The 9447-nt window shown below is 28.9% G+C and overlaps 1 long non-coding RNA gene across 1 annotated transcript; it reads left to right on the top strand.

The window, feature by feature from the left end:
- Positions 1 to 525: 525 nt before the first annotated feature.
- On the top strand, positions 526 to 2173 carry LOC107612617 (uncharacterized). The gene is made up of 2 exons (XR_001613822.3): positions 526 to 1099; positions 1904 to 2173. It is a non-coding gene; the product is annotated as an uncharacterized LOC107612617 (long non-coding RNA).
- Positions 2174 to 9447: the final 7274 nt, after the last annotated feature.

Raw genomic sequence — 9447 nt, 5'->3', positions numbered from 1 at the left:
GATTTTGTTGATTTCCTTGAGTTGATGAGTGATGTTGTTGTGATAATGATTTATTGGAAGTGATTTGAATGATTGAGAGATGTTTGGTTTGATTTGGTTGGGACTCTTGAAGGGTGGCAAAGTTTGAATTTTAGAGGAGATGCTGCCGAAATTTTTTAAAAAAATTGGAGATTTTGTTTGAAGTGATTATTTAGAAAGATTTGGATTTAAGAATTATATCATTTGATTTTGATTTATTAAGAAAAAAATTAATTAGATTTTGAGTTTTATTTATTTAAGAAAGGTAATTTAGTTGATAGTACCAGTTTAAGTATATCCGGTGTTATTGAGAATAATAAAAACAGTAAAAAACCTTAAGAAAATATTTAGATTGAAAACTAGGCACTAATTCAAAAAAATTTTGGCCTAAAATTGGGACAAACAAACTTAAAATGTTAACGGGTTGGACCAAACTCAAGTTGAGTCCAAGCCCAATATATATATATATACAATTTTTAATGAGCATTCAGCTCATTTTAACCTAATTTGAGGGAGAGCGGCGCTGAACTTGTGAAGAGAAGAAGGAAACTCCATTTCACTATTTATCTTCATCTTGTTTTACTTGTAACTTGAGCTATGGAGCTCAGATTGAGGAGCTTCCTCATTTGCCGGAGTTTGCCGTCAATGTGCTTCCCCCGAGAGTTTCCCGTCAATGGAGAACAAAGAGTTTGAGATGGTGATTGCTGAATGTCTTCCGGAAGCAATGCAGAACCGGTGGGAGGCTGTGGCTGCTTGTCTCACCGAAAAGACTCCCATGCAGATACAGGAACGCTTCCAGAAGCTCATCACCGACATCAATCTCATCCATTTATCTTATATCAATCTGCATCACACCTCCATCGCACCTGCTGCACCTCCCGGCGGAAGCACATTGGCGGCAAACTGCGGCAAAGGAGGAAGCTGAGGCTGAAGCTGTTGATTACCACCCACATTGGCAGCCAGAATGTGGTTTTCGTCCCCAGTCCAGACCGGATGATGCAGAGGCAGAGACTGAAACACAGAGCGCCACTGAAACTGAGGTGGTCCCATGTCGGCGGCAAACAGTAGTTCTGTTGAGAAAGTATCTAATTCTTCTTCACTCATTCTTGGATTAACTACTTCTTTTTCTTCCTTTTAGGATTCTAAATTAGATTATGGGTACTTCTTCTTCTTAGAATTTTCAATTGTCCAATTTTATAGTATCTATGAGGAGTTCTTTTGTTTTGCTTAATTTATCTGTTGTAGGATTTAATTTTCTAAAAATGAGTTATTTTTATATTTTTAAATTAAATATTATTTTATAATTTTTTTAGATAAATAAACAGTATTTTTAAGCACTATTTTAAATTTTTTTATTAGAATTTTTAATTACCAATTCTATAATATTTATGAGGAATTATCTAAACTTTGCTTAATTTATAAAATTATTTACTTTTATATCTTTTAAATTAAATATTAATTTATAATCTTTTTAGATAAATAAGCACCCTCTTTTTTTAAACACCATTTTAGATCTTCTTCTTATTAGAATTTTAAATTACATTATGAGTAGTTCTTCTTCTTATTAGGATTTTAAGTTAGATCTTCTTCATCAGATTTTAAATTAAATTATCGATACTACTTCTTCTTCTTCTTCTTAAGATGTTAAATTAAATTATGGATAAATCTAAAACGATTTCATCAACTTAAAGTTACTATTATCTTTTATCAATAAAATCTCAAAAAAGTTTTTGAAACATAAAAGTATCATTAATCAAAGTCGCAATAGTTTAAATTAGACTATATTGATTTTGCTTTTTAATCTAACACCCCTTACATACATCCTATTACATTCTGATTGAATGAAAAGTGTAAAATAAAATTGAATCTGAAGCTCCCTTTGCAGATCTGGAAGTGCTGTTGTTGATGCTGAAAACTGTTGTTGAGGTATTGAATTAGATAGTTGAATTCTTGAGGATGTAAAATCTGTATCAGCAATCTGTAATTTCGCTTGATCTTGAGTTTTCGTGATGATTTTGCTTATGGAGTTCTGATTTCGTGTTCTGTTGATGGTTTTTCTGTGGTGTCTACCGTAGAATTCTGGATTTGAATTTTTGCTTGAAATGCTGATTCTGGACTTTGATTCAGTGATTGATAGAAAATTTTTATTGATGAACTTTTCTGGATCTGGTGTTGAGATGATAATTTTGGCTTTGAAATTTCTGAAAATGGATTGCTCCAGCGTTCTTCATAATACTTTGCCAAATAAAAAGCATCACGAATAGTTTTAGGATCATCAAAGATAATTTCTCTATGGATATAAGTTTCCAATCCATTAAGAAATGTCTTCAATATTTCTAAACAGTGATGATCATTAAATGAGAAAAAAGTGCACAAATAAAACCAAACATTTATCGAATCCTTTGCTACGAGACATGTTACATTTATCGAAATAATATTTCCATATCAGATTATGTTTTCTAATTCTTCTAACAATTTTACATCTACTACTTATCTCACAAAGTTTCGGATAGAAGAAATCACTTCACCTCATTTAATTGAACCAACACCAAATACTCCTGCAACCTCAAATGCTTCTGATCAATGTAGCAGTCCAAAATCACCAAGCCAAACCCCCACTGAATAGCTGTAATTACCAAACCAAACACCGTACAATCTGACTTCAACTCAACCTCAAAACCGTTTACCCATCAGAGGCTTAGATGTATGTCTTCCACCTTTACAACCCTTAAATACTCACTCAATTACAACCAGATCCATATCATAAGCCTTGGCCTCACAAGTTATTGATCTTATCAACAATATATCAACCAGTGTCAAACAAGTACTAAATTGTCCACATTGGAAAAAGGTTATGGATGTTGAGATTCAAGCATTGAATAGATGTCAAACTTGAACACTCACTGCACCATCACAAAATGCAACAATCATAGGCAGCAAATTGGTATTTTTCCGTTAAAAAGAACTAAAAGGGTGAGATACTAAGTATAAAACAAGGTTGGTAATGTAAATTGTTCTTGGTCATAGGATTATTAAAAAGGACATTAATAATTCGGAAAGATCAATATATATATATATAATGATCTTCATTGGATGAAGATTAATAGATCTCATTTATTAAATTATATATATAGATGGTGCATATAGAGATATGACCATTGAACCGACTCACTTTGAGAATTCCTAGTGGTTATAATTACCGTATATTTGTCAATAGGATATTTGTAACACCTTAAATTTTAGCACGTCATGAGCGTACCAAAAGTAAGGCGTTACGGACCTGATTTCCTTTATTATAAATTTACTATTGAGCCTTTATGTCGCTATCGCGTTTCCGTTTTTAAGAAAATTTCAGAAAATAGATTTTAGTAATTAAAATCATATAACAAAAGATCTTCAAATAATAATAATCACATAATTACTAATAATAATAGATGTTATACGATTAAATTCAATGTAAAACTCAAATACAATACCTATTCCTCTGGATAAAATAAAAACCCTAAAGCAACAAGGACGAGGGAACTTTATAAAAACAACAGGAATCACAAGTAAATGTACTAATCATCTGCAGCTTCTTACTGAATCTCCGAACCTGTGTCAGTGAAAGGGTGGAAGATTTGGGGTGAGAACAAACCACACGTTCTCAGTAGGGAATGGAAATGCCGTAAAAGTAATGAAATAAAGTACAAATAATTAACTTTACTCAATAAAAATATATTTTTATCAAACCCTTTGAAAATACTCTTGGTTCTACTTTAGATAATTAATTACCTCCTTTTAAAATCTTTTAACTCAAAACAAAACTTAAATATAAAATTAGTCACATTTTCTATCTCTCAACCACATAGTTAATCCTCGGTCAAATGTCAACTCGTAATCACTTTAATACACTCACAAACAAATAGTGCAAGCAAGAGATTCAATTCAATGTACAAGCAAGTCACAACAAGACAAACAATACAATCACAAAGTAATAAGACAAGCAAGCGCAATCAAATGCAAATGTGCAAACAACATGATGCATGTCTATCCCTAACGCAGGCCATGAGCTCATGTGTCTGTTGCCTACCCGCTCCCGACATTACTCGGGTACAAGTCCCAGATATGGCTTTCCAGATGCATCAGTGTGCTTATAAGTCATACGGCTAGGCCGCATCAATGTGACTTTCCAAATCAATAAGCGTACATCTGGAAAACAATTCTCAGTGTGTGGGCGTCCCCACTTTACATTTGGCACTAAGGCCCAAACAATGTCACATCTGCTCTCCTGTGGCAGACACTTCATTAATTAATATATTTTTTAAATCCTTGTTCTCTGCTCTCCTGTGGCAGAGATTTCTTTTCTTAATAAACCGAGCTCAAATCTTTACTTAAAACAAAATCTCTCCTTAAAAGATTGGGTTTAAAACATTATATTTTTCTTAATAAATCAAACTTTAAAATAGAGTAAATCTTTTCTTAACTAAATATATTTTAAATAATTTAATTTTCCAAAACCAAATATTTTAAAATAACTTTTCAAATAAAACCTCATATTTTATAAAATTTCGGCGGCATTTTCTCTAAAATTCGGTCTAAACCACCATTACGGGTTCCCTATTCCTCAACAATTCACCAGCCTTTTTCTCAACAATTCTCAAATCTCAACAATTCTCAAATCAGTGAAATTCTTAATAATCAGAAAACAGTCACATTCATAGCAATAATCCATACTCAATAACATTACTATTATATATATATATATATATATATATATATATATATATGCAATTATTCAATTAATTTTGTAGGCATTCTAAATTAAAAACGTTTATCTTTAAAAATAAATCTCCTACCTCCGTATGAAATCAAAGTCAACGAAAATTCTGGAGGAGCTTTTTGACCAAGCTGCTGAAGAAGAAAACGTTAGAAATCATCTGTACTTCCTAGAACTCCAGTTGGTCGAAGTCAAGAGGAAGGAGAGCTACGTCACCATCAACTTCTACCAGACAAAAATAACGCCAACGTGTAGAAGAGGAGGATACGAACACTTTTACCGGATTACATTTTTTATTGGAATTATAAATCGAGAGAAATCGAAGGTGGAAAGCCAAAGAAGTCGCGGTTTCCTCCCTCACCCACGATCTCTCTTTTTCTTATTTTCCTTAAGCTTGGTTCGGTGGTAAAATGAAAGGAACAAAGGTGATTGATGATGATTCCTCCAAGTGTTATTAGTTATTAAACGAATGAGGTATATGTGTCATGATCACATACATACATATATAGCCACGTTGCTTCTTTTAATTTTCTTTGATTTTTCTTAATGGCCTTTGCCAAATATAAATTAGACTAAGAAAATAATAATAATATAATAATGATAATAAATAATAATAATAATAATAATAATAATAATAATAATAATAATTAATTTAAATTTTTATCTATTAAAGTTATTTCTAATAAATAATTCAAACTAATAAAATAAGTAATAATTAAATTAAACTTCATTAATCATAAAATTCTATTTAATTATTTTTGTTAAAAATAATTTTTTTAACTAAATAAAATCTCAACAAATATAATAACTCATAAATAACTAATTATTTAATTTTCGAAATCTTGGGGTCTTACAATATTCTCAAGATGAGCATAGTAATAGAGTTTCTTTTGACATGCAATTGTCATAGTAATTAACAATGTATTTATTATACTTTGATTTCGGACACCTAATACCCTAGGGTACTAGTTGAATGAATATTGGGTATATTTAAATATTTGTAGAATTAATGATTAGTCAATAAGGAATCCGTCAACTCTCGATAAAGAGTTTGAGCTCCATAACTATAATGACTGAGATGAATAAAACCTTGGCCAATGGGATTGAATGAATGAAGAATGAGTTTCTTAGGTCATTCACAGTTCATTATAATAATAGTAACAAGTTAGAGTTTGACAATTAAACCATACTCTAAAGTTAACCGAGAGCTGGAAAGATGGAAGGAATTATACTTTGTTCTTCTAAGGTTCTTAGTAAAAATATATTACTTCATACTATTGGGTCGTTGATGAGTGTTGCTAGACGCCAACCTTGATTAGTAAATTTAGTATGACTAATTTACTAGCCGCTTAGTATTGAACCTATGGGGTCACACACTAACGAGTGTTCTAATCTTTGCTATAGAATTATTTAATTATTATTTTGATTTGATCAAATAAATAATTATATTAATTCAGATGGAATATTATTATATTTTTTGCTAGCACCAAGAATATAATAATAGTATGATAATTGAGAATATTAAATGAGATTTGAGAATAATTAGTTATTCTATTTCTGAATTTGAATTTTAAATTTGGATGAGATCTTAACTGATTTTGCTTTAAATTGTTATGATATGATTCATAAAATTTGAAGGATTCAAATTTTGAATTTTAAGATATGATTTAAATTTGAATTGAGAATCAAATTTAAAATCAGTAACAAATCTCATACTATATATATGTATGCTAAGAGTAGAGGAAAGGAGAGGTGAGAGAATAACAAAGGTTTTTATTCCTTTACCTCTACACACATAAACGTATGTGAGCCTGATTCTTGGAGAAGAATTTTATGGCGTGCAAAGAGTTGCAAGAGGTTTCTCAATTTAGATCATGTCCATTGGTCAAGGGGTTGACAGCAAAGGTTGGTCTCGGTGTGGATACGCATAGCGCCTTCATACCATCGAAAGAGAAAGTGATTTTTACTAGCGTACACACAGGTATTTAGATCTGATATATATATATATATATATATATATATATATATATATATATATATATTGTTTATTATTGGAATAAAGTTTAAGCACAAAATAGATCTTTAGGATTTTTTTATTACTTCTGCTGCATGTTATGCAGCGAACAACATGGTAATCCTTTAATATGTGCTGGCAAGTCAAATAGGTTTAGTTATATCTGAATTCGGTCATAATATTTTTATTTTACTAAATTCGTCTCTAAATTAATTCAAAAAAATAGTTAATAACTTGAAATAATCAATATTTAATTAATTAATTATACTAATGTACATCAAAATTAACTACTAAAATTAGTTACTAAAATAGAATATAAATTAAAATATAAAATATACGTTAAAAATAAATTAAAATATATATATTTATATATAAATACACGATCACTAATTTTAATATATAAATAGTTTTTTATTAATTAATATATATAATTTTAAAAATTATATATAATAAATTAATAATTTTGGAATTTGAAATTGCTAACAAAAACTATTCATGTTATCTGTTTTGTTAACATTATCTTACGGCATTATTAACATTTCGTAATTATTATGAATTTTTTGTTTATATTATTATTAACATTTTGTATATGTTATCTGTTTTGTTTATATTATAAATATGAATGAATCAATTTGAGTGTTTTAACCAAATTTTAAATACTAATTTAAATTGAAATTATTGTGTGTCCATATTAATGTATATCAAACTGCCAATTTAGTATTTAACCGTGATGATTTTTGGACTAATAAAAATTTAGTTTCTGAAATTAAAGAATCTATTTGGTCATTTTAAAAAATAAAAAACTTATTTAATGTGAACTAAAAATTTTAAGAAGTATTTTAAATATTACCTCGTTGATAATGATAGATCTAGTTTTATTAATGGAATTTGTCCAACGAGCATTTAACACTAAGACACAATAAAAGTTGTTGATAATCTTAAATATTTTAGTAGTTTGCAAAAATATTTTTTGGGGTAATAACCAGGAGCGGAGCTAGAAATTTTTTTAAAAGGGACTAACATAAAAAATATAAATTAATAAGAGAGAAAAATTAAAAAATTAAAAGGAGCCAAACTGAAAAATTCAAAACTTATACGTACAAATTATTAATTTTGGGGGAGACCATTTTCCCTATAACATGACTCCGCCACTGATAATAACTTATTACATTTTACCTTCATTTTTCTATTTGAAGCCGTCATAGTATTAGTATGTATGATTTAGACTTCATGATAAGTAAAAACAACCAAGATACTGTTGCAAAAGCCACTTATTCTAAAGGGCAACAATAACATTAATAAAGTAAATTTCATAAGTGGCATCAGTTAAATATAGTTCAATGATTTGGGATAATTTTGTAAATATGTAACTCCATTATGAATAGAAAACTCAATCAAATACTTTGCAATTTGCATGTAATCTTATACTAACACAGTAACACTCAACCCTTTTCTGATGACTACCATATTAAGTATTAAAAGGAAGTGACCAAGCTCTTCTTAAGTTCTTATAGTGACATTCAACTTTTTTCAAATAGCTATTACTGTTTGTTTAATTAGTATATTTTAAATAATAATTTTTTAAAAAGATATTTCTTTCTATTGATAGTTTCTTTGGCATAGCCACTAAAATTATAAATCAAGTCTAATTCACCATCTTTTTTGACATTATCATCAAAGCCGGAAAACTAAGAGATAAAATATTATTAATAAATAAATTATTATTATAATTAAATCTACTATTTTTCTATGATCACATTTCTACATTACTTTTTACAAACTTAGGTAAGTCATCTATTACGCTATTATTATAATGCTTTGAAATCAAAGAAAACTAAGTTAATAATTAATTCAAACTAAATATATTACCCTCCTATATATTCAACCTAAAAAAAATTCTTCAATTCATTCAAGTATTCTTTTTGCTTGAGTAATCTCCTTTAAAGAAATTCTTCATCCATTAAAAACTCACATGATGTCACAGCTCCTACATAAAAAATAATTATAATAGTGTAACTACCGTGTATAAATAATTTAAAGAATTTAAAATAATCAATTATATATTTTCGAGTAAAGTATCGTTTTTGTACTCAACGTTTGGGGTAAGTCCTATTTGTGTCTCTAACGTTTAAATTGTCCTGTTTGTATCCTTAACGTTTATAAAAGTGATTCAATATCCTACTATCAATTATACTAACAAATCATATTATATTTTTTAATTATTCTCACTTGGATGTATTCATTCTCAATTAGGTATCACTTGGATGTGTTCGATTTTAATATTATATCCACTATTTGTGTTTAAATTCAATTATGTCCCTGGAAAAGTGAATTATGTTAATGTTGTAGGAATTAGTTTCAACATTTGATGAGCTATTTTTTGGAGTAGATAATCGATTCTATCCCAGACATTTGCTTTCTAACTTCAAGAAGAGATTTTTAAAACTCAAACTAAAGCACTCATGATGTGTAATTGACGACAGGATAACATTGAATCACTTTTACAAATGTTAGGGATACAAATAGGACGATTTAAACGTTAGGCACACAAATAGGATTTACCCAAACATTGGAACAAAAACCATACTTTACTCTATATTTTCTAATTTAGTGAGGATTGAATTATATTAACTAATTAAGAATGAGAGATAACTTA

This window comes from Arachis ipaensis, chromosome B8 (genome assembly GCF_059453495.1).
Source record: "Arachis ipaensis isolate K30076 ecotype BB chromosome B8, ASM5945349v1, whole genome shotgun sequence".
Classification (NCBI taxonomy): Eukaryota; Viridiplantae; Streptophyta; class Magnoliopsida; order Fabales; family Fabaceae; genus Arachis; species Arachis ipaensis.
This window is presented reverse-complemented; position numbering and strand designations above follow the sequence as displayed.